Genomic DNA, 26925 nt, shown 5'->3' with positions numbered 1-26925 from the left:
TCCTAGGGCAGCTCACATGTAATGATGGCTGCGCAGTTCACTTTTCCCTATGCTGTGCCTCACTTCCACACAGGTACTGACCCCCCAAATACCTCCTGCATCTAATATCTGCCAGAGACCTGCCTCCCAGGAACCCAGGCTGTTAAAATGTTTAATCCAGTCACCACTGGCCCAGGCCTTGGGGCAACACCATGGCTTCTAGGACCTGAGGATGTCAAAGTGGGAAGGGATGGCTTACGGTCTACTGCTGTGGACTATTGAGTAACACTGGAGTAGCAACTTCTGCTTCTATTATTGCGTTTGAATAAATCCCTAAGAGTTGGGTTGTCATTCCTCCTATGCATTTTTATGCTGCTTTCCAGAAGGACTTCTCCAATTAACAAGGCCACTGACAAGGAGTGAATGCAACTCTGAATTCCTAATACACCTGTAACTGAAAAGGGGGTGGATAGCCCGGGCTGGTGTTGCTCAGTTGGTTGAGCATCATCCCATGCACTGAGAGGTCACCGGTTCAATTCCCTGTCTGGGCACATGCCTAGGTTTCGGGCTTGATCCCTGTAGGAGGCATGCAGGAGGCAGCTGATAGATGTTTCTCTCTCTCTCTCCTTACCTCTCTCTCTAAAACCAATAGAAATACAGTGGGGCCTTGACTTACGAGTTTAATTTGTTCCATGACGGAGCTCGTAACTCAAATTACTCGTATGTCAAATCATAAAGTGAACTAGTGAGACACGTGATGCTGGGCTGATGTTGTGGCGTTCACTGTGACGTTCGCTGCGCCAACTAGCGGTGGGGTATCTGAAGCTGGCTTGTAACCCAAATTTTAGCTCGCAACTCAAAGCAAAAAATTGGCCGAGAGACGGCTCGTATCTCGAAAAACTCGTTAGTCGGGACACTCGTAAGTCAAGGCCCCACTGTATGTCTTTTAAAAAAAGGGTGGGATGGATAAAGACAATATCATGTGTGTCAGGATATCTGCTAGGGGCTTAAGTAAGTCCTATGGTGTCTACTAATACTTCATTTCCAATATTAACAATAATTTATTAAAACACATAACTTACTAGAGTCATTACTGCTGAGAATGAACAATGTATTTCCTAACTTCTCCCATATCAGACACGTGCCTACGTTCTGTCCCCTGGGATGGGAGTAATTGATGTGGGAAACTTTGTGTCTTTGAAGGAAGGGGCAGCCCTCCACTTCTCCTTTCCCCTTTCTGTTGGGTGAAATGAGACCATGGAGCTGAGCCATTCCAGATGAAGATGACCAGGGGGGAGGGAAGAGTCAGAGGACAGAAGGACTTTGGGTCCGTGACACTGTGCAGCCACAATACCAGCCCCAGACTACTTGTACCTTGTTTATTACAGGGAGAAAAATAAGATGTTTTCTTATTTAAACCCGTGATATTCTGGATCTTGGTGTCAGCAGTTGGACATGTATATGAACTAATACACAACATCTCTCTTCTCGCTCCATCCTTTGGCAACAGTTATCTGTACTGTTTTAGAGACGAAGAGATGGAGGGTTGCAAATATTAAGGAATTCATCCCAGAATCATATAACAGGGATCAAATTCAGTCCAGATCAAATCCAGGGATCCAATTGGAAAGCCCAGGTTTGGTCATTGTTCTTTTCCTGAAGAATGTATAGTTTTTCAGGGGCACCTAATTTTCAGCCTCTATCTTGCTGACTATCTGACAAGATTTTTAAATATATATATATTTTATTGATTTTTACAGAGAGGAAGGGAGAGGGATAGAGAGTTAGAAACATCGAAGAAAGAGAAACATCGCTCAGCTGCCTCCTGCACACCCCCTACTGGGGATATGCCCGAAACCAAGGTACATGCCCTTGACTGGAATCAAACCTGGGACCCTTCAGTCCACAGGCCGACGCTCTATCCACTGAGCCAAACCAGTTAGGGCTGACAAGATTTTTATACAGATTGAAAGTCACAATAATCACACCACTAACAATGTAGAAATAAACATATTTATGCCTGTTTTTCTCCACATTTGTCTTTTCTACCTTTTGTGATTCAATGATTTCTGACCTCTGAACAAAATAAGTGTGAAAGCTATTTTGGAGTGATTATAAGTTTTAAAAATTATTTTGTTGCTAGTTAAGCTTTTGAGGCAAGGAAACTTTAGGAATTTGATGACCTTTGAAAGGAACCATAATTATGGGTAGGGTTTTGTATAATCAAGACTGTTTTTAGTGACAAAGGCCCAACTGAAACTCATTTAAGCAAAAATAGAGAAATGTGTTGTCTTGGCGAACTGGGTGAACCCGGGGTATCTGCTTCAGCACAGCTGGGCCCAGGACAACTAGATGATGCCGTTTCCATGTCGTGGCGGTTTTATCTTGTACTGACTGTGTTTCCGGTGGGCTTCTTCCTCATGAAGGTAGGCACGAACACCAGCTTTTCCAGGCTCCCCTTGTTACCAGCTCCATGACTCGAGCAAAAAGAGAGTGCCTGCCTCCCGATAAACCCAGCAAAATATACGAACGGGACTCTGTGTGGCCAGGTCTGGATCCTAAACCCGCTTCTGGGGTTGAAGATAGGCTTAGCTCCGCCGGATTGAGCGTGGGCAGGACTGAGCTTGGGCAGGAATGAGTGTTTTAAACTGAAAAAAGAGGAGAAATGGGTGCTGGATAGTAAAAAACAAACCCCAAACCAACAAAACAAAAACACCCAGATGCCCATTACAGGCTACACAGGTGGAGATGACAATGGGGAGGGAGTTTTAGGTGGGAGCCACAGCCTGCACAAAGGCATGGAGGCAAGGTCCTTTAGGAAAGTCAAGTCTGAGGAGAAGGTTGAGGAAGAGAGAAGCGTTGAGCTGAAATGTGTTGTAGAAAGGCCAGCTGTTTATGCCCAGTTTCAAGGGCAGTGGGGAGCCAAGAAGCAGCCACACTCTCATCACATGTTGCAAGTACAATACATCATCAACTGCAATTGAAAATTGGTTAGTTTTCTGCACTTTCTTCGAGAGTCTGGTATGTATTGTAGGCTTCATTTATAAGGCATTTATTTTCAATTAAAAGATATAAGCTTGCCTGACCTACTACTGGGAAAAGTTTCATTATGTTTGTTGAATGCATCTGTCTCCCCCCAGCTTATTAAATTTCCTGTTGCCTATAACTTTGGGATTTGGCAATCCCAGGTGAAGGACCAGGGAACTCTCAGAGATAAATAAAAAGAGTTCACCCAACCATGACTCCTTAGACCTGATGGGCAATTTACAGCCTACCACTTGAAGGGGAGGGATGCACTTATTTTTCAGGTAAAGTTCTCTCAACCTTAGCACAGACTTTGGGGAAAGGAAGTTTTGTTTTATTAATGATTTAAAAATGCATTTGGAGGAAATAACGTGCTGATGAAGATTAATTTCCCTCTCCCTTCTTCTCCTCTTTTCTGTGTCTTCTCTAAAAACAAGTGAGAAAATGATTGACCAGAGCCCAGAGTAATGGGCAACAAAATTCCTGATGGATGGTCAACCTGAGTTGACCGTAACGTAGTTTTAATGGCTTAACTTCACTGTAGGTTAAACAAGAAAGGGTTCTGCAGACAGTAAAATGTGACACATGAATTAATTATCATTATCTCAATAACCAGGTGAGACCCATGAGGTGGGTTACTATGGTTCCCATGTTTCTGATGCGAGACAGTGTAGCTTCATGATAGCTAGGCTGTGGGCTCCTGAATAAGTCCTAGGCTTTTGTTGTTTAACATGCATGAGCTCCCATGGCCTTATCTGTAATATAGGATAAAAAAGTATGTTTGTATCTAATAGTAGTTTGCAGATAATGAGATGTGATAAAAATGAGTAAAAAAAACAACTAGTTCAGTGCAGGGTGACTAACTCATCCCAGTTTTGCCAGAATTTTCCTGGTTTTAGCTCCATAAATCCCATAGCCTAAGAATCTTGTCAGTCCTAGGCAAACTGGCATGATTGGTCAGCTAAATATCAGGAACTCAGAGAACTGTCTTAGAAATATTGACCATTTATTTCAGAGGAGAAAAGTGAAGATGGAAATATTCAGTATGATGTAAGGAACACAGCCATTTTGTCTAAAAAAAGCATCCATTATAATTATAGAATTAGATGTCTTGGGATTCATAAGTAAGGCTTCTAAATCCAAATCCTGTTCTTTTTCTATGGAGCTTTCCTTCTTTCTTTCATTCAGTTCTTCATTCATTTAACTGAACCCTGACCTCACAGACCTTCAACAGTTACCTTACCACTGACTTAAATTGCCTTTGTGCTAACTGTGCCTGAGTGGTTTTCCTAGACAATTTGCTGAATCCACCTACTCTCAAGTACTTCCTTTGGCAGTGGAGGAGGAGAAAGAGAATCAGCCTGAAATGACCACATTTTGTCTGGTTAGTGGGGTTCCTCCTTTCACATTTTCATGGATTACAGACTCAAGAAGTACAGTGTCCTCATCTCTGTCACCTGGATGAATCCATTGTTGGCAGCTCCTAACCAAAGCTCTCAGATCCCTGCAGGTGAACCTGGTAGCACTTAACTGGCCCAAGGTCACAAAACATGAAAAGACCCTGAAGCCTTCCATTCAGCCCATGCTCCCACCATGCACAGAGAGCCTTCCATTCAGCCCATGCTCCCACCATGCACAGAGAGACTTCCATTCAGCCCATGTTCCCACCATCCACAGAGAGACTTCCATTCAGCCCATGCTCCCACCATCCACAGAGAGCCTTCCATTCAGCCCATGCTCCCACCATCCACAGAGAGACTTCCATTTAACCCATGCTCCCACCATCCACAGAGAGACTTCCATTCAGCCCATGCTCCCACCATCCATAGAGAGCCTTCCATTCAGCCCATGCTCCCACCATCCATAGAGAGCCTTCCATTCAGCCCATGCTCCCACCATCCATAGAGAGCCTTCCATTCAGCCCATGTTCCCACCATCCACAGAGAGACTTCCATTCAGCCCATGCTCCCACCATCCACAGAGAGACTTCAATTCAGCCCATGCTCCCACCATCCACAGAGAGACTTCCATTCAGCCCATGCTCCCACCATCCATAGAGAGCCTTCCATTCAGCCCATGTTCCCACCATCCATAGAGAGCCTTCCATTCAGCCCATGTTCCCACCATCCACAGAGAGCCTTCCATTTAGCCCATGGTCCCACCATCCACAGAGAGACTTCCATTCAGCCCATGTTCCCACCATCCACAGAGAGCCTTCCATTCAGCCCATGCTCCCACCATCCACAGAGAGACTTCAATTCAGCCCATGCTCCTACCATCCATAGAGAGCCTTCCATTCAGCCCATGCTCCTACCATCCACAGAGAGACTTCCATTCAGCCCATGCTCCTACCATCCACAGAGAGACTTCCATTCAGCCCATGCTCCCACCATCCACAGAGAGCCTTCCATTCAGCCCATGCTCCCACCATCCACAGAGAGACTTCCATTCAGCCCATGCTCCCACCATCCACAGAGAGCCTTCCATTCAGCCCATGCTCCCACCATCCACAGAGAGACTTCCATTCAGCCCATGTTCCCACCATCCACAGAGAGACTTCCATTCAGCCCATGCTCCCACCATCTACAGAGAGCCTTCCATTCAGCCCATGCTCCCACCATCCACAGAGAGCCTTCCATTCAGCCCATGCTCCCACCATCCACAGAGAGACTTCCATTCAGCCCATGCTCTCACCATCCACAGAGAACCTTCGGTTCAACCACACTCTCACCACCCACAGGAAGGGGAAGTAGGTTTTTCAAATGTGCTCCCATTCGCAGTGCTGTGTGGTCTTTCATTTTCATTTCAGTAGAGCCAGACAATTCAGAATCAGTCACTTAGTCCAAAATATAATAATCTTCTGGCATTATATTTACAACAACACATCACAGGGAAAGTGGATATTCATCTGGGAGCCCGGGCAGTCACTGAGGGACCGACCGACTTTCCTAGGCAGTACTGTGTTAATAAACTTGAGAAAGCCCTGTGCTGGGTTAAAATGCACCCCCATTCTCACCACATGCCAAACTGAACAGGGAAGGCAACCTCTAGCAAAACAGGATTAGATTTCACAAAAAGATATGGAGAGGCATACAAAATCCTTCACTGGGTCTCCTGCAAAAATAAAAGAGCAGTAGCCATTTATTCAAAGAAGAATCTTCCCCAGACTGTTTTCACTTAAAATCTACTTCTGCCTTACACTTCAGTTTAGCTGGCTGGTATTTAAGAAAATCTTTTACACAGTTAAGTGTTTTTTATTTTATGTCTTACTTGGGACACCTTTTAGGAAGGACATTTAGGTGTTTGGATTTAGAAGGAAATTCTATGATCAGGTCCTGAGAAAATAATGTTTATTTTTGGTTTGGGACTCACGTGGAACAGGCAGACAGGAGATTATTGAAGAGCAGTGGTTCTGTGGCATCAGGTACAGGAGGCTGCTTTAAAAGTGTGGCCTCACCCTGGCCGGTTTCTCAGTGGTTAGAGCTTCAGCCCTCAGACCAAAGGGTCTCAGGTTTGATTCCCAGGCAAGAGCACATACCTCGGTTGCAGGTTCAATCCTGGCCCACGGTCACATCTCTCAAGTGGGAGACAACCAATCGATGTATCTCTCTCACTTTGATGTTTTCTCTCTTTCTCTCTCTCTCTCTCTCTCTCTCTCTCTCTCTCTCTCTCTCTCTCTCCCTCTACCCTCTCTCTTCCACTCCAATGGGTGAGGATTAAAAATAATAATAATAAATAAAAGTGTGTCCTCACCACCCAGCAAAGGGCTGGTGTAGTGGTGGTCCCACCCTCCTCCCACTCAGACGGGAGCTCAGGAAGCTGGAATTGGAGGCCCAAGAGGTCAGGCTGGGTTTGGGAAGAGACAGCCTTCCCTGCTTATGTGACACCAACCCAAGAGATCCAAGAGGCAACAAGCAGGACAAAACTGAAGGTAATGGCAGACAGTTGCCCTGGGTTGTTACCAGAGGTGGGGCAATTTGGGGATGAGGCCACAGAGTAGAGAACCAAGAAAGCAGTCCTGAGGGAAACTGTTCCAAGCAAAGGGTGTGAGGCAGAGTCATGGAAAGAGATACTTTTATAAGAAGTGGGTGGGGAAGGGGGGAGTGAGGTGTCAAAGAATGAGGGGCCAGGATACAGGAGTGCTGGAGAGGCAGGTGGTCTTTTGCTCATTCATTAGCCTTCCTCCAGGAAGCCTTATAATGTCTTGACTCTCACTCCATCCCAGATTATGGTGAGTGAATGAAGAACTAATAAACTAGTGAACTTGTAGTGAGTCAAAACACATGGGTTATTTACTCTTGGATTTGTGACGACATGCTTCTTTCTGTTGTTCTGGAAGCATCTTCAGCACAAGACTCAATCAATTTCAAAAACAAGATACCAGCACTTGCCCTGGCTGGTTTGGCTCAGTAGGTAGAGCGTTGACCTACGGACTGAAGGGTCCCGGGTACGATTCTGGTCAAGGGCATGTACCTTGGTTGTGGGCACATCCCCAGTGGGGGTTGTGCAGGAGGCAGCTGATCGATGTTTCTCTCTCATCGATGTTTCTAACTACCCCTCTCCCTTCCTCTCTGTAAAAAATCAATAAAATATATTAAAAAAAAAAAAGATACCAGCACTCGGTGACGTGGAACCTTGAGCAGATAATCCTCTCATGGCCTCCCACCCAAATAGCCCTGAGTGCCTGCCCAAAGGCAGGGGAGAATGAGGGAATTGGAATGTCCACGAAAAGAAGAGGAACAGAGATGTGAGAATGGCATGCACAGAGGATGGGAAAAAAAGCAAGATGGACAAGCAAGAGATGGTGACCAGGCCAGATCAGCTGAGGGAAAGGTTCTTGGAGGGTGGGGTGAGTTAAATTGTTGCTGCCAAAAAGATATATCCAGGTCCTCTGTGTGTGATCTCATTTGGAAAAGGGATCTTTGCAGGGGGGTGGGTCGTAAATCCAGCAAGCGTCCTTATAAAAGACAGAGGAAGGGAAAACACAGAGGAGACAGCCATGTGAAGCTGGAGGCAGAGACTAGCGTGATTTAGCCATAAGCCAAGGACACCTGGAGCCACCAGAAGCTGGAAGAGGCAAGAAGGAGGCAAGCAGGATTCTCCCCTAGAGCCTATAGAGCAGCGGTTCTCAACCTGTGGGTCGCGACCCCTTTGGCGGTTGAACGGCCCTTTCACAGGGGTCGCCTAAGACCATCCTGCATATCAGATATTTACATAACGATTCATAACAGTAGCAACATTACAGTTATGAAGTAGCAACGAAAATAATGTTATGGTTGGGTTGTCACAACATGAGGAACTGTATTTAAAGGGCCAGAAGGTTGAGAACCACTGCTATAGAGGGAGGAGCAGAGTCCTGACAACACCTTGATTTCAAATGTCTGGCCGCCAGAATTGTGAGAGAATAAATTTTCGTTGCCTAAAGTCCGCCTCTCCCCCACTCCCACCAAATAGCAGCAGCAGTATTTTTATTAGCATTCTCCTTTTGTTTCTTTTTCTTTTGAAATTGCAGCAAATCTGTGACTGTTTCTAAAAGAAATTTAATGCAAAAGTTGTGCCCCTTGCTAATCTGAGATCTTGCCCGAGATTTGAAAACATGCCCAATGCAGATATGTGTTCAGAGACTTCAAGTGAAAGAAATAAGTTCAAAAATATTTTTTCTTTTGGTGGTGGTGCAGGGTGGGGGAGTGTTGGAGAGGAGCTACATCTGTTTCTCTTTTCTTTTTTTAAAGGAAGGTTCTTTGTTAATCAGACATCATAGCAAGAAAGAAAAAAGGAGAGATCTTGTCATTGCTAATCTTGTTCAGTGATATGGGTTGAATTATGCCCCCCCCCTCCAAATTCACATGTTTAAGCCCTAACCCCCACTGCCTTAGAATGTGGCTGTATTTCGAGGTTGGGCTTTTAAAGAGATAATTAAGATAAAATGAGGTCCTGTGTGGAATCTCTAATCCAAAATAACGGAAGGGAAGTTTGGACTCAGACAAGTGCATACAGACACTGGAAGAGGCATCGACCAGAAAGCTGAGGCGAGAGGCCCCAGAAAGAAGTCAACCCGGACAGCACCTTGGTCTTGGCCTTCTAGCCTCCAGACTGTGAGGCAATACATTTCTGTCCTTTCAGCCACCCAGTCCGTGGCATTTCCTTATGGCAGCCAGAGGACTCTAATACACTAAGGCAAGTCACACTAAGTCAAATGACTATTTCTGCCGAAGGATGTTGCTAGTGGGCATGGAAACTCCTGTCTGCAGAGAGAACAGTGGCCTGCTTTAGGTTCTTAGTTATCTTTTAATATATTTTTATTGATTGCAGAGAGGAAGGGAGAGAGAGACAGAAACATCAATGATGAGAAAGAATCATTGATTAGCTGCCTCCTGCATGCCCCACACCGGGGATCAAGCCTGCAACCGGGTATATGCTCTGACTGGGAATCGAACCATGACCTTCTGTTTCATAGGTTGATGCTCAACCACTGAGCCGCGGTGGCTGGGCCTTAGTTATCTTTTGAAACTACATACAGAAGTGAACCTAGGCTTTTATAGAGTTACTGGAGGGCAGAGGAAGGGATGTGAGAATGTATTTCAGTCACATTTATTAATTTGCGTGCACTTTAATATGCTTAATAAAATTCTCAATCACGCATGGCCTAGAAGATAATTTTTAAATTAAAGAATATTAATATATTTGTAAAAGCTTTTTATTTCTTTGCATGGCCTAACTTGGATTTCTTCTTTTTAACTTAAAATGACTGTGCAAGTTCTTTTTTTCTCCTGACCTTTGTAAGTTGCTTAAAATGTCCATGTTCAACCTCAGAATAATTAAAATAAATATGATACAGCTGTAGATAGAATAAAATGCAGCTGTTTAAGAAGAATGTAACTGCACACTATCAGAAAGCATTTTTAGTATTATCTGAAAGAATAATTTTAAATCGTATGTATATTATTATTGCAATTATGCATAATTACATGTAGAGTATGTATATTATAATTATACGTATAGTATCGTTCCAGTTGGGTTTGTTTTTTTAAGCCTAACCATAGACAATTTACAGGGGAAGTGCACGGAAATGATTACTTTTGGGGAATGGGATTATGACTGCTCTTCTCCCCTAGCCCTCGTTCATTTTCATTTTTGCCTACATTTCTTTCATAAGCATTATTATTTTTATGAATAAAATTATCTGCCAGCAGTGTGAAAATGCATGTGAGATCATTATACATCAATAGTTAAACCAGCAAACCTCCAGGTGTAAACACCTGGTATAGGGCCCGGTCCAGACCCTGAGCTCAGTCAAGGTAATTCTCTTTCTCCACATGTCAGACTAGTTTCCAGCCATACAACAGGATACAGATGTCCCAGGGGTGGCTACCGACACTCACTGTAACTACCAGAGACATAAAGCTAAGAGTCAACACATCTTAAAATGTGGGTAGAGAGTGGAAGGGGAAGGAATGTAGGTCTCACAATTAATAGACTTTCATCTTCTTAGTGAATTGGTAATGTACAGTCTTCACTGGCAGGCTTGCATATTGTTTGTTAAGCATTTATCAGTTATATATTTTTGAGGAATTGCAAATATCATGGAGGCTCCCGTTCCCACAAAAGAACATTGTCTTCCAGAAAGATGGGTGGGAGAGGAGAGAACATGTTGCAAGTTAGAAAAGTACATGCACGCCCTTGAAGTTCCATTTAAAAAGCATTGTGTAGGCCTTGCGTGTCTTTCTGTAAAATACTGCTCGGGGAGCTATAGAAACGAGGGGGAGCTGTTTCTTTGATCGGCTGCCCTTGTCTGTTGACACGAGGAAGGCACCGGGGGGAATATCTAGGTGCCTGACTTAACTGTTCAGCACATGTGGCTAATTTCAGTCGAGGGCCTGAACCGGGCCAGCGCTCCCAGAACTGTGTTTTTTATCTCGCTTCTCCGCTTCCTGGCCCTCCTCCTTCCCTAGGGAAAAAAATCCCTAAGCCACTTTTAGAACAGCTGAGGAAGTTGTGTAATGAGGTGCAGGAAACCCTGGTGGCTTAAAGAAAGGCCTTTTCAATATGGTCCAGCCAAATACAGGACTGAAAAATTCTAGATTGTTTTCTGGAGACCTAGAACCCAGCAACACATTAAAACAGATGGCAGGGTGCGGTGTGAAATCTTACTTTTCTCTGCAGATGGATGGAGACCTTCAATCACGACAGGCAGCTTTCGGGCCTGGCACGGTTTCTCACCTGACACAACCCTCTCAGGTTCCCAGCGGAGTGGAGATATAAGAGGCTGGAGGGAACCTCTGAAAGGCTGCCCTAGGCACAAAGGGGATCACACATCACTTGTATTCCTAGATGCTGAGCTGAGTAGTTCCTTCTCGACTGAATAAAGCACTTTATTTTCCAGTTCAGTGTGAGTTGACCTGAAACTCTAGGCCTGGGCCCAGTTACAATTCCTACCAGGAATTGGCCTTGTTAACAAATTCCTAACCGGAGTCCCATTTTCACTGAGGTCTCGCTGAACCTTATAACGGCAGTAGGGCTCATTGGAACAATGTGAGCTTTCATAGCCTTGCTATTTAAGATTCTTTCTCTCAGACTAAATAAGCAAAACTGCTCCCAGACATCCATCATGAGGATCACAGAAGGACTTACATATCATGTAACTGAGCCCGGGGGGGAGTGGGGGGCGCAGTCCCTTCAGGCTTCCTGACTTCAGCGAGCTGCATCTGCTAATGTTGGAAATGGGTTTTGAAGACCTTGTATCATTTGGCCCAGAATATGGAGGGCCAGGTGGCTTTGAAAGAATATTAAATGGCAGGGGCTCTCTTAGAATGCTTAACTGTTTCTAGCCATCGTGCTTATATTTCCTAAATAGTGTCCTCTTGGGGGAAAATTTTTGTTATTTTTACCCAAACCAGAGAAAATAAAGAAGATGAATACTTTCAGGATATTTTCTAAAATAAAGATGATGAAAGCTTTTGGAAAGTGATAAATATAATTTTGAATATCTTTGATGGTACGGTAGTTTATCTTACTGACACATTCTGTTTTTATCAGGGCAGGCATAATATTTACTGTTAGTATTCAGCAATGTGTTTCCTACGGTGAAGGAAAATGTTTGAAGACTAGAATGATAACCTTTGCTTATAATGTGGAAACTTAAGTATAATGGTACATCAGGAAGACCTGAAGAATGAAAGTTAATCTTTACTGTCAGTAGGATTAATAAAATATTTATTAAAAAATCTGAGAATGATGCCTGACACCTTATAACTGCTCAATAAAATCAATTACTGTTATGATGAGGGTGGAACTGTAGATTCAGGAAGCCAACTTCTTATTTGATGTGTCTTGGCTATCCAGGCACCTCAAACTTGACAAACTCGAAGATGAGTTATTTATTTCTTCCTTATTGAATCTGGCTCCCCCACAGTTTCCTGCATTTTAATAAATGTCACTCCAAATTTTTCAAGCCAGAAGTCTGGGATTTATACCTGATACCTTCTTTTCTCCCAATATTGTATATTCATCCATCACTAAGTCCCATTCATTTCATAGTTTAAAAGATTTTTAAATTAATCTCCTTATCTCTATCACTATTGCCAAACTTCCAGCCTAGGGTTTTCACCCCCTGTACTGTTGATACTTTGGGCCAGATAATTCTTTGATGTGGGGGGCTGTCCTGTCCACCGTAGGGTGATTAGCAGTATCCCTATTCTCTACCCAGTGGGTGCCCCAGGGACCCCGCATTTGTGACAACTTAAACATGTCTCTAGACATTGTCAAATGCCCCTGGGGGTGGGAGTCTCCTCCAGTTGAGAACCACTGATTAAGCCCAAATGACTATCTCCTACTTCAACTCCTTCAAGTCTCTTAAGTGGTCTCTCCCGAAGTATAAGACCCTCTCCCACTCACATTAAAGCCTTTCTCCACAGAGCACTCAGAAGTCTTCACAACATATGAATCTCATTGGTTCACATCCCAGCCTTAACCTTTTACCCACTTTCCTTCACACTTAGAACACACACTCCCAACCTGTCCTGGTCCTCTCTCCAACCCAATCTTGTGCATCTTCCTGTGTGCCAGCCTCAGTGGATTCTTCCCCAGAATATCAAGCATCTGTGCACTCACACCTTCACCTTGGAGGGCTCTGCAGGCGACTCTAACTCTCAGCCACCTAGGGCCCCCTCACAGGTTTTTCCATCAGTGCCTTCATCATGGTTTGTAATTACACTCTTTTTATCTTATTTTTGTCTCATACTACACTACAATTTTCTTGAAGACAGAAGCAGGTTTTATTCCTTACTTAATACCAGCAGCCACCACAGTGTCTTGTACATAATAGAGAATCCATGCAGATATGTGGAATGAATGAGTGATGAATGAATGACACAAGAAAGCAGTTTTGGTTGGAAGTTGCTTTCCCCATTCTTCACACTAGGGGGTGCCAAATAAAATAAATAAACTTTTTACAGTATTTAGGAGTTTGGATGTTCCTTTCCCATGATGCCATTTAAAGTTAGTAGCTCAAAAATTGTTCTTCTCACTTCAGAGTAGTTTTTAAGTTCAAAGTGTTGTTCTAATTAAATGAGATATGCTTGCAACACACTTAGCACAATAGCACCAGGCAATTAGAAAAGCTCAGGAAGAGCTAATTACTATTTTAATCTAGTAAATTATTTAAAAATTCAATTTTAATCAGCCTTGCCACCAAGATGATTAGGGGAAGTAGTTTACAGCAGAGAAACATTAATTACTAACTTATACATCCCCTAAGCAATTCCATTTCTGTGCCCCAGGGTTTTCATTATTTGCATTGAACATATAATGTCCTGCCCTTAATAAAATGTGATCATGTTTAAAATACAGAATGGCTAAAATTTGAAGAATGAACTGTTCAATAAAAATAGTAGATTGACTTCATTTTAAGCCAATCATTGGTGTTCTAATTTCTAAATAAAAATGTCATATGATGAGATACATAACTGAAAATTAAATCTTGACTTCATTTAAAATTTATTAGGGTTTTTGAAAGACCTATTGCTGAGTGGGGATTTTATGACACATTTCGCTAAATTGGAATAGCTACAGGTTAAGGGTATTCCTTTGACAATACGGGAGCCAAGTTAGAGAGTAGTGCCAAATGCTAGCACGTCGCTCTAATTCTTCTCAGCACCTTCTGAGTCAGTCTTCATTTCATGCTGAAATTCTACCATGTAAGGGCATTAAACCCTCTTAGGTAGAGTATGCGACAAAATAGTGTCTTGCAGACATCTACTTGTCATATGTAGAGTAGTTTTCACACTGCAAAGAATATGTCGTTACAAAGTAGAGGGGTAACTTCACTGTTTCTGCTCTCCCTTTAGGTATTCGGATTGCCCTGATTGCTTCGTTTTTCTATGACCTTTGTAAACTTGTGCCTATAAGATCATCACAGTGAAATGGAGTGGTTATTCATGTTACCTCTTTCCCAAGCCTTTGCCCAAGGATCCATTGTAGTTGGAATTAAAATATCCCAAAAGAAAATTCACTGAGGATAAAAAAAAAAGATATCCAAATAATAAAAATATTTATTGCAGAGAGTTCTATTATAGAGCCAAATAAAATAACTCAGGGACTAGTTTGGGATTTCATTCTAACTCCATGTTAGACTAGTTAACTTGGTTGGGTATGAGTGTGGTACTAGTGAGGCCATGATACCCAAGTTGGGACCTGATCTGCTTGTTCACAGGGTGGCCTGGCTTGGGGATTCTGGAGGAATAATTTCAAGTTTGTCTATAAAAGCAGAAACACAAGTCTAAGAGTTCTATTATTTTCAAGCTGCTATATCCACAAAATTGGCCTTAGAATAGAAGGTAGGGATTAGAAGGCAGAGAGAAAGAATCACTGAGCTCACCAATAGCATGCTCATGCTCCCCTTAGAGCAACGAGGCTGCCAGCATCTGTTCTGTGCTAACCTTGTGTCCAAAGGCTGGGTTATCTTTTTCTAACAAAAATTTGACTGTGGGAAAGTTTAAAACTCTTTTGAGGGAAAACTTTACAGAGACCCAATTTCTTGGGACCTAAATTCTCCCTGTTTGCTTACATTATGAGACCAACTTCTGTTCAACTCCCCTAAAGAGTGCTCCCTGTTCACCAGATGCCCATGTGCAAGTGGAAGCTGCCCTTTACGTGCCTGATACCCAGACACACTGTGGAGATAAACCCTCCTCTCCACAGGAGCACCACGAAGATGCCGAGAAGAGATGCTCCTAATCATGACAGTAGCTTACATTATTGAGCATCTCTCCATCCTCTCCAGATAATGTCAATCAATTATTTTAAATATTTATACACAAAATATGTGTCTCTCTCTATATATAGACTATTTGAATATATATTCATGTTTAAGAGTTTACCTATTTTTTTTCTAATTTTGTGTGTGGAATCCTAAGAACAAGAATGGTATTTTATCCTTGTAGCCACTACATAATAACTAATCACAAGATGATACTGACTTACTACTATCGGAGTAGACTTACTGTAGTTTCTAGTTTATGAGCTCCACAGATATGTCGGCCTTGATCATTGCTGTATCCATAGCACCCAACACAATGCCAGGAATATTGTAGCGACTCATGATGAATGGTTGATTAACATTCAATAAGACTAAAGCTTTTTAACCATTCACTATGTCCTACACTGTGTTGGACACCTAGCATGTACTCACGTATATTTTAGAAATTTCACAGTGGCTTTTGGCTGAAGGAATGGAGATTTGACTACCACTGCTTAGCTCCACTCTAACTTGCAACGGGGCTGCCCATGGATAGGGACCAATCATAGCAATAACATCTTAGAACTTGAATAAAGGGAACTGACCCCTCCACGGATCAAAGCCATGACCTTCACCTCTTTAGTTATTGCTATAGTAATAAAAAAAAGTAATCTCATAAGACAGAAGGATAAGTTTAGGAGCAAGTGAACACCATCTGGTCAGAAACTCTATATTACAATGCTGAGTACATCCCAAAAATTTATCCCTAGCACCCCATTAAATTAAGTTGTATTTCCTTAAGGGAGGCCTGTGCTACCAGGTGACATATAAGGCCACTTTGTGAGGGAAGGTGTTTTTATTACTAAGGAGCTAGTCTAGAAAATTCATAGGTTAGGCTCAAAACAACAATCACAAACACCCACCTGGACCTGAATAAAAATTCTGCTATCCCTATGGTTGACCTTGAGCAAGAGATAACTTTTCTGAACTCAGTTTCCTCATCTGTAAATTAGAGATTAATCTCTTAGCTCAGCTTAGTGGAGTCACAAGGGCCATTTGACCAAGTCTCAAGTTCACAAAAAGTTTCAGATGTAGATGTTTGACATAATTATCAAATGAAGTTTCATTCAATGCTCCTTAGAGATACTGACAAGATGAAAATAAGTTAATTATATTGCTTTAAATGTATGTTCTATTACTAGACCACACTACTTACAGTGCATTACAAATTATTATATTTTTTTTGCAAAATAAGCCAGTCAGAGAAAGACAAGTATCACATGATCTCACTTATATGTGAAATCTAATGAACAAAATAATCTGATGAGCAAAATAGGTCCAGAGGTGTGGAAGCATGGAACAGATGGACAGATCTCAGAGGGAAGGGGTGGGGGTGTGGGAAGAGATTAACCAAAGAACTTATATGCATACTAGAGGCCCAATGCACGAAATTCGTGCAAGAGTAGGCCTTCCTTCCTCCGGCTGCTAGCACCAGCTTCCCTCTGGCACCCAGGACCCACCGGAAGGTGGTCTGAAAGGACATCCGGAAGGATGTCCAGCCTAATTAGCATATTATGCTTTTATTATTATAGATATGCATTGCCCATGGACACAGACAATAGGGTGGTGAAGGCTTGCAGTGGGGCAGGAACCAGATGGAGGGGGGGCAAAGGAATATAAAAAGGGGTATATCTGTAATACTCTTAACAATAAAGAAATTTTTAAAATTATCTTGCTTTCGCACAAGTATATTATATGCATTTCCTTCTACTTGAAAAGCATCAGTCTGGTCAGTGTAAATCTTTAAGAACGTAGGGTATTTCCGACTGCCCAGTCTCCGCTGCTTCGGAAGCAGCATTGTGGGAAGGCTGGCCCGAGACAGCGCTTTGAAGCTGCCCAGCCCAGAATATGGCATCGAACTCTACATTTAAAAATGGTAAAGATGGTAAATTTTATGTTATGTTACATTATATTTTAGCATGTTAACTGTTAACAATTACTTAACATTTTGAAAGGAAATGATTTTTTATTTCTCATTTTAATCAATGACTAGCCCAGTGTAAACCTCTCAAAGGAAATTACTTAAAACCATGGTGCCAAACTGGAATTTTAGGTGGAAAAAAGATGGAGCATTGTGATTTCCTTTCCTCCCACAAATATTTATCAAGCACCCACTTACTTGTTGACACTCTTTGAAGAATTGGGAAAGAGGAAGAGAACCCAGTTTCATTGCCCACAGATCTTACCTTCCAGTGAGGGGTGGGGCACTAAACAGAAAAAACAGTAACATCAGGTGGAGATAAATGCCACGGAGAAATATTGTCAGGAGCGATCACTGAAGATACTGCTCTTCTACTCTGGGAGCTGCTTAGATGTTTAAGAGCCTTTCTGTGGTTTTGTCCTGGAATTTCTCTTGACTGTGCACAGCCATGTTACAAACCTGACCCAATTCTTTCTTTCTTTTTTAAAAAAAATATATTTTTATTTATTTCAGAGAGGAAGGGAGAAGAGTGAGATAGAAACATCAATGAGAGAGAATCATTGATAGGCTGCCTCTTGCATGCCCCCCACTGGAGATCGAGCCCACAACCTGGCCATGTGCCCTTGACCGGAATCAAACCCGGGACCCTTCAGTCCGCAGGTTGATGCTCTACCCACTGAGCAAAACCAGCTAGGGCCCAATTCGTTCTTTTTGGTTTTTCCTGCTGAAACCTGTAATTCAAATGGTAATTATGTTGGATGTTAACAATATTTTATTATCAATATACAGCATAATAACAAGCAGATCCCTAGTCAGTCATCTTCTGACTCTCAGGTATGCTCTATGTATCTTTGTGATAGTTACTCATTCTTTTGTTTTGAAACCAATATTTTTCAGATTATTATATAGCATTAATTTGTACTTATAGGTATTAATTTTTTTCCCAGAGTTTTAAACATGCTTCATTTTCTCACCACACTAATTAAATCCCGTTCTCAAGCGGGGCGGAGCCAGAATGCAGCTACTCTCACTGGGCATTGTTCTGTGGTTCTGTCGTTACTTAGAGTTGCTCCCCATCTGTGAAGGGGGGATGATCCCCCTTGATGCACCTCCTTAGATGTTGCTTGCTGAACAGAGAGAGTTTTAGAAGTAAAAGGGCCGATACAAATGCTGGGCCTGGTTACTCCTGATCGTCATGCGGCGGAAGAAGCGCCCAGTTCTCAAAGGCTCTGTGGCTGCAGAGGGTGCTGAGACCAGGTCTTCAAACTCCGCAGGAAGACAGCTTCTCTCTTTGGCTGCCGCACTGCTGCCAGAGCAATCTTTGGAAGACAAACCTTGATCCCCCACTTCTATTCTCGAATCTCTTCATGGACTCTGCAGGCGTAGAGGACGAACCCTGTGCTCCTTAGGTGGCTGAAAGGCCTCTTTGCTGTGTCTTGCCTCTCCCCACCATGCACAGTCCGGCCTCCACTAAAGCACCAATGCAGAAGGGCCTGGCATAGCTCAGCTGTTTTGCTGGATCCACTATTGCCTCAGTCAATACTCTGAAAAGTACTGGACTAATACATAAGACCTCACTAACTCCATGTTTCTGCCCCCCTGTTTACCTCCTCCCCCCTGATCCTACCAACTCCAGACCACCTATGCTAATGAACAGAGGAACTGGTGTTGAACAAATGTCTGTTTTGGTAACAGTATTATTTCATTTATTTGTTTATTTAAAATCCTCACGTGAGGAATTTTTTTCATTGATTTTTAGAAAGCGTAGAAGGGAGGGAGGAGAGGAGGAAAAGAGACAGCAAAAAAAATCAATGTGACAGAGACACATCAATTGGTTGCCACCACGTGTGCCCCCGACCTGGGCTGGGGATCAAACCTGCAACCCAGGTATGTGCCCTTGATCGGGTGGGGCAGGGGGGGAATGGAACCTGCCACCCTCTGGTGCACAGGCCAACACCCTAACCAGTGAGCAACACTGGCCAGGGCAATGCTATTTTTAAAAGTAGACTTTTTGAAACATCACTGCTATATGAATTTGGGATGCATTATACATCTTACTTCCTCAGGCCCAGCAAGGACCTCAGCTTGAGTGTTTTTCAGATTATTGCCAGTGTCTGTTTGGATGTCCCCAACACACACCAAGAATTGTTCGCCAGTGTGCGGCAACCGAGTGACCTCTTGAAATGAAGTGTTTCTTCTGGGAAATTTCCTAATGTGTGTCACAGACATACGCTTTATGGATGACTGGAGTCTCTTAAAACCATTTTTACTTAAAAATAGAAGTTAGGAAATATAACTGTGCTGTTCATTGAGCCAATGTGTATTTAGCACACATGTAACGCCCTGGGTTGGAGATTCATTCATATTTGACTTCTGTATATTAGTGTTTCCAAATTCTTTTTTTTGTTTTTGTTTGTTTGTTTGTTTTTTCTGTTTTTTTTTTTGTTTTTTCCGTGTCAGGCCGTCAACCATCCAGGCGCCCACGGCCAGGCGTAGGCGCGCCTCTCTGCTCTCTGCCGCCTAATGACGCAGGCGGGGCGTGGCAGCCACACCTGCAACGCCTCTAGGGGCAGTCAAATTCTTTTCTTTCTAGCCAGCCCTTCTCTAGCTTAGGCTCCAGTAGTGCGTACATTCATTCTGCCTTTCCATTATAGTTTAAAGGACCAAGACGGGACATGGGGCAAGCCCTTTGGAAAGTGAGAATCCCGGTACACATCGCAGGCCTTCGAATTGCTGTCATCCCTGGTGTACTTGACTCTTCTGCCTGTTAAGCTGCTTTCTAGTTGGGATGGACTAAGAAATTGACTTTTTGTCAGTCTACTCACTGCTTAGCACTTCCCAGCTTCTTTACAATTTTCCTGGGACAGGAAGGAATCCATGAATAAAGTGTGCTCTCTGCATATCTTGTCTCCTCACTCCATGCCCCGACAGTCAGGTCCAACCAAAAGAAAGGGCTTCAGCATGATACAGCTCGACAACTCGAGACTCTTGTTTCTTGCAGGTTTGGGTTCAAATTCCCAGATGTTACACACCGATGGGTAATGATGGGCATGTTACTTATCCTCTGTGAGCTTTGGTCTTCTCATCTCTAAACTGGGGATGATAAGAGTACCCCTCCTTGTATCGCATGAGGCAATACAGGGAAAGCTGAGAAGTATCACATAGAGAGCAGGTACTTAAATGCTGGTAATGCACAAGGTGTTGGGCAATGTCAGGCACGTTAAGCTTCAAATCAGCCCTGGTCTTCTATTCAAAAAATTTATTTAAGATACAAGTAAGAAAAAAAAAAGCATGGTTGTTCTAGATCAGTGGTTGGCAAACTGCGGCTCGCGAACCACATGCGGCTCTTTGGCCCCTTGAGTGTGGCTCTTCCACAAAACACCACATGCAGGCGCGCATACAGTGCGATTGAGACTTCGTGGCCCATGTGCAGAAGTCGGTATTTTGTGAAAGAGCCACACTCAAGGGGCCAAAGAGCCGCATGTGGCTCGTGAGCCGCAGTTTGCCGACCACTGGTCTAGATAACTTGATTTCCCAACCAACTTATTATTTTTAATAGAGACCTTCATATACATTGATATCTTAACTAAAATCTGTAATAAGTCTCTTTAGTCAATCTTCATCCAGCTGATTGGAACCCATCAGGGGTTATGACACCAAGCTCATACAGGTGTACTGGTCTGGAACAGTGTGCCCTCCTGCAGTCACCCTAATTGCTTCCAAGTGCCCTGTGTCCTTCCGAATGGCCACCAAGTACGTGCTTTCTGATTGACAGCCTGCATTTCTATGCATGAAAAAAGATCAGTCTTAAAATAGTTTAAAAATAATAATTATGATACTAATTAGAGCAACTATGCTTTACTGGTGGCTACTGAATCCCAGATTTTGTGTTGGATTTGTATGAATTGTCTCATCTAATGCTGCAGAAGCTACTGGGTCCTTGCATTGTATTACAGTTGGGGAAACCAGGGCAGTGAAAGATGAATTCCCCTTGATCATACTCCTAGGACATAGCAGAGGTCATATTTGAAACCAACTTGTCTAATTAAAGGGACTATGCTCAATCAATAACTTCTGTTTGATTTCCCTTTTTTTCATATTTTCGTTTTCTTACAAGTTGGAGAACTTCAAGAGATGCTCTCATGATAGGATCTCACATTCCTTGAGTACATACTACATCCTGGGCTTTCTTGTTGCTGTTATTATACTATTTCTCCATTTACATTTCAAAAAGTTCTGGGAGGGGAGGAAGAAGCTTACAGTGTACTAGTAAGTAACAGATAAGGAAACAGAGGCCCCGAGAATCTCTGAGAAGCTAAAGTCAAATGACCTCAAGTCAGATGGCTCCAAGGAGGTCTCTAGCTCCATCCCAAACACATTCTATTTTCCACCACAGATATCCCCAAGCATCTAATCCGCACAGGCCTTGGAAAGATGTGTGGACTGTGCAAAGACATGTTGCAAAGGTCTGATGCCCTCAGATTGGAGAGCATATGGCCACAAGCTATTTTAATTGTGTTGACTCTACAAACCCTAGAATGAAAATATTTTCTTCTGAAAGAAAAACAGCATTTTCAGCCAGATTCAAGTCTTGTAAATCACAGCACCCTTTCAAGCTTCTCCAAAGTCTACACGGATCCCTTGATGTTTCTGGTAGGAAATGTCCCCGCCACTGACATCCTAGTGCATGAAAGAAGACAACGGTGGTAAAAGGGACTTTCCCAAATGTGACTCCAAGAGGCTGCTGAGATGTTTCCAGGTTCTAAAATAGTCACTTCCATCCCTGTCCTGCAGGGTAATTGTAGCGTCGCCATCATTCTGGGGCTGGCTGTGATCCAGAGCTGTGCGTGCCCTACCCCGCACTGCCTCGCCTTGGTCTGACCCAGTCCCTTCACATGGGTGTGAGGATTTGCGCAGGTATCTGAGCATCTTCCCAGTCCAACCCGCCCCTACACATCCCTGAATGGCCTGGGGCAGGTCATGAGGAAGGACAGTTAAGGAGTTAACCTTTAAAAGAGAACAGGAGGTATTTGATAGAGCAGATGGAATGTTTTGTTGTGCACGAGGCAGAAGTTATGCTCTTAATTTTTTCTCCAGGTTTGGGTGTGTATTTATAGGCTTTTAGGAGTGGAGGGTTTTACGTAGACAGATTTCTCTCTTAAAGGAGAAAAGAAAAACATTGCCCCCACCCCATGTCTTTTTAAGGCCGCAGTCGAATTCATGCTCACCTTCCACGATCAGGAAGTGATGTTTTTTCAATTGTCTGAAGTCAGGTCTGCACACTTCCTTGACAACATTCCTCCTTCCTGTCGGGGGTGGGTCCCTGGGGCCAGACACGCAGCAGGCTTCAGCCTCGTGTGCCAACTCAGAAGTCAGGAGCCACAGTGTCTTCCAGACGTGGATCTAGGGTATGGGGCTCAGACTTCTCAACTGGGACGTGACTGGAAACCAGTACAAGCCCCAGCACACTGCAGCTGAGCACACGCGCTCTCTTCCTCTCTTCACTAGTGTCTGGTAGTCCTTCAGCTAGCCTGGTCATTAGAAGTGCCTTGGCCAACACCAGAGCTCTGTGCATGGCTTGGCCAACACCAGAGCCAATGCACAGAGGATGTGGAGTTAGCCAAAGTGTATTGTCACCACTAAGAGCAGAGCTGGGTGTTTCTCAGACTTTATCTCAAGTTAAGTACTCACAACCACCTCCCAGGATAGAAATATTCCTATTATTTCCATTTTACAAGTAAAAACCAAGGTTTAGAGAGAGGAAGAAACTTGTCTAAGGTTATGCTCAGTGTCTTCTTGGTTTGAATTCTGACTTGAAACACAGCGTGTGACAAGGATTTGAGTAAAAGTGGCTTATTTGGGGTGTTCAGGAAATACCAGTAAAGTCATGGGGAAAATGGACACAAGGTCTGGCTGCTAATAAAGAGTGTGATATCAAGCCCAGTAGGAGAACAGAATGCTACCCTGCGAGGAAACCTGGAAATAGTGTATGACGTATGCCTTGGAATTATCCCTTCCAGAGCGTGAGGGAGCTGGACTGTTTTTTATACCGAATTCTGTTGCTCATTGATGAAGGGTAGGGTGCAGATGGAGTGTTAATTTCCCAGCTTGGACAGAGCCCTTGCCAGGGCTTTGGAGAAAGCCCCCGGGCAGAGAGATCCAGATCCTGGTAGTGGGAAGCCAGCCAGTCTGCATGGAGTGGTGAGCCCAAATAATATGAGTTGGGAATAAGTGTCTACCACATACATGAAATGACAGAGCCATTTTTAGTTACCTCTTGCTGCAGAACAAACTAGCCTACAACTTAGCAGCTTAAAACAACAACCATTATATGTGTTCATGTTATGGGTCTGCAATTAGGGCTGAGTTCAGCTGGACTGTTCTGCTGGGCTCACCTGGGGTCACTCATGTGGTTGCTTAACTAGGAGCTGTTTATTCTAGGGAGACCTCCGCTGGGACACCACCTCTCTATTCCATCTGGCCTCGTCCACCAGCAGCTAGAACAGGGGTGGGCAAACTTTTTGACTCGAGGGCCACAATGGGTTCTTAAACTGGACCGGAGGGCCGGAACAAAAGCATGGATGGAGTGTTTGTGTGAACTAATATAAATTCAAAGTAAACATCATTACATAAAAGGGTACGGTCTTTTTTTTTTTTTTTTTAGTTTTATTCATTTCAAACAGGCCGGATCCGGCCCGCGGGCCGTAGTTTGCCCACGACTGCTAGACCAAGATTCAGCTAACTTTTGTGTAAAGGCTCAGGTAGTAAGTATTTTTGGCTCTGTGGGGCACTTAGTCCCTGGTACAACTATTCAACTGTGTTATATGTGAAGGCAGTCATAGATACATTAACAAATGGGCATGACTGTTTTCCAGTAAAACTTGATTTACAGAAGCAGGTGATGGGGTGGATTAGGCCCAAGAGCCCAACTCTGCCGGTCCCTGAGCTCAACCAAACTTCATCACATGGGGCTGCGAGTTCCAGAGAGTTAAGGCAGAAGCTATCAGGCCTTTTGATACCTTGGCCCAGAAGTCAGATGGTGTCCCTTCTGTTACATTCTATTGCTCAAAGCAGGTCACCAGCCCCGTCCAGGCAGGGCAATAGACTTTACCTTCTGATGGAAGGCTCTACATCATCCCATCACAAAGTGATGTGCATTCAAAGATGGGAGAAATTTTTGTGTCCGTCTCTGCTAACAGTTTACCCTTTAATTCCAGAGTCCTCTAAATTAGTCCACACTCTACTTGCTCTCTATATTGCCTCAGGTAACTTGTTGGGGAATGAGGTCAGGAGGCGAGGCAAATCCTGACAGTTATATTATACTAGTCCTGGAATCCCTCCCCACACGCACTTCCTCCCGCACGCAGCCCCGCCCTCCCACACAGAAAGAGTCCCACAGCCACCACCCCCGCCACCACCACGGGAGGCAGGGCCCAGAAACCTGCCAGCGCCTCCGGTCAAGTCCTCCAGAGTCAAGTCCCCACCCACCTGCGTGTGCCTGCTGCACATGCAGCCTCCTGATCGGTTGTTAAAGCATGAGGGTGTCATGTCCATTAGCATATTAGCTCTTTATTATATAGGATACAGTCCAAAATTGGAACAAGGTCTTTGCTGCTCCAGAGTATGAGCTTTGTGTCTTTGGTGTGTTAGTTCTCGGCCTTAGAAATAGAATTTGAGCATCCTAGAAGGTTTTCTAGTCCACCCACTTACCCCTTATATGAAGGAATCACTTCTATAAACTGTCCAGCAAATGACTGTTGAGCTTCTGTTGGATGACCCCTTGAGACAGGAAGCTCACTACTCCAGTTCTTTTTCCTTCAGTTATTTGTATGGCTCATCCATCCCTCCGTTCATCAAATCATTCAGCCAAGTGTTTAATGAATGCCTCCTGTGTACCAGGTCATGAGTTAAGTGATGTACAAATAAGCCCAGTAGCTTATCTAATAAAGCTTAAGGTCAGTTCATTTTCAGCATGGCTCCTGTTTTCAATTTTCTTCTTGGTCACATAACTTCTTTTTGTTCTTTATGGTTTTTGTTCTTTTAGGTCTAGAATAGTTGTTCTTAACTCAGGATATTTAAAAATACTCTCCCCTTCTTTCTGAAATGAATTTTATTTTTTTCCTGAAATGAGTTTCACAGATACATAGGTATCTACACAATTTCAAAAGAATCAACATAATACATTAACTATAATTAATAAAACTTAAAGGGGAATTAACATAATAAAATCATACATATTTTCATAAGTAAATATTCTAGGATTAAACAAGATTAAGTAATTGGATGTTAACAGCAGACATAGAATCAGGTTTATACCAGGGGTTTGCCAGTATTTCTGTGAAGAGTCAGCTAATAAATATTTTAGGTTTTGTGAGCTATTCTCAGCTCTGCTATTGTACTGAGAAAACAGCCATAGACAATATGTAAATAACAAGCATGGCTGTGTTCCAATAAAACTTTATTTACAAAAGCAGGCAGCAGGCTGGATTTAGCCAGCTCACCATGGTTTGCTGACTCAGTGTATACAACAGCTATGAATGAAGACTGATGAGAATATGGGTGTGGACAGTTCAAAATCTTCAAGAGCATTACTGTCAGTGATCAGATTTTTTCAAAATGGTGATGAGTACCATTTGGCAAAGTTCTGAAGAAAAATAAAGCGTAATCCTGTTGTAATCTACATAGTAGTTACTTTTGTGGGAAATTCAGTGTATAATATTGCCTGGCTCCCCCAAAGTATTGCATTTTTCATAACCTTAGATAATTAATTATGCACACATTTCTCCTCTACATGAATGTCCTGTGGAATATTTAAAAGATAGAATTCTTTTTTGTGGCGAGGACTGAACTGAAGAAGATTTGGCCTCTGTGGCCACTGTCCACTAATGGCTCCTGTGCTCCTCAGGCTTTGTGACCACCAGAAATTACCTCCCTCCCCTTCACTCTACCTTATCCCTGCCAATTTCTTCAATAAGTGCAGTACCAGTCACTATTGACAACCACAGTTCTAGTAGTCTGCTCAGGCTGCCACACAGAATACCATAGCCTGTATGGCTGAAACAGCAAAACTTTATTTCCTCACTGGTCTGGAGGCTGGAAGTCCAAGAGGTAATTTCTCCTGAGGCCTCTCTCCTTGGCTTGCAGGCAGCCACCTTCTTGCTGTGTCTCACATGGCCTTTCCTCTGTGTAGGTGTGTTCCTGGTGTCTCTTCCTCTTCTTATAAGGGCATCAGACTTATTGGATTAGGCCCACTCTATGACCTCATGTAATCTCAATTATTTCCTTAAAGGTCCTACCTCCCAATGTAGTCACATTGGCAGTTAGGGTTTTAACATATGAATTTTGGGGAGACACAATTCAGTTCATAACACTGCTTCCCCTACACTGCCTAGCTCAATCTTTTCATCCTACCCTTTCTTCAGGGCTATGGGAAGTTCACTCCTCAACACAGCCTTCCCAGTCCAGGGGAATGGAAATAACGAAGTATGCTGTTTTACATGTCACCTTACATTTGGCAGCATACTTTCACGTAAATATCCAACTGTTTTATGAAAGTCTCTTTGCCTTTTTAAAAAGCATAAAAAAATTTAAAATTACAGAAAAATACAAAGTTATTTGGCAAATACCCAGGGATCTACAACTCCAATTTAACAAAGGTTAAGAATTTTTTTTGCCGTATTTGATTCAGATTAATTTTATGAACCAA

At 43.2% G+C, this 26925-nt stretch overlaps 1 protein-coding gene and 1 pseudogene across 8 annotated transcripts in view; one reads left to right on the top strand and one right to left on the bottom strand.

The window, feature by feature from the left end:
- LOC132215223 (uncharacterized) overlaps window positions 1–26925 on the top strand; it is a 147636-nt gene that overhangs the window by 26660 nt on the left and 94051 nt on the right. Inside the window, exon 1 of one of the 8 annotated variants that reach the window (XR_009448480.1) lies at window positions 23939–23983. The exons of the other annotated variants lie outside the window; for them this stretch is intronic. The gene's annotated coding sequence lies outside the window, so the exon portion shown is untranslated. Of the gene's footprint in view, window positions 1–23938; window positions 23984–26925 lie in introns of those variants that run through there. 8 annotated transcript variants of the gene reach the window in all.
- LOC132215947 (small nucleolar RNA SNORA17) lies at window positions 19672–19793 on the bottom strand (annotated as a pseudogene).

Source organism: Myotis daubentonii, chromosome 14 (genome assembly GCF_963259705.1).
Source record: "Myotis daubentonii chromosome 14, mMyoDau2.1, whole genome shotgun sequence".
Classification (NCBI taxonomy): domain Eukaryota; kingdom Metazoa; phylum Chordata; class Mammalia; order Chiroptera; family Vespertilionidae; genus Myotis; species Myotis daubentonii.
Note: the sequence above shows the minus strand (reverse complement) of the source record. Positions and strands in the feature narration are given on the sequence as shown.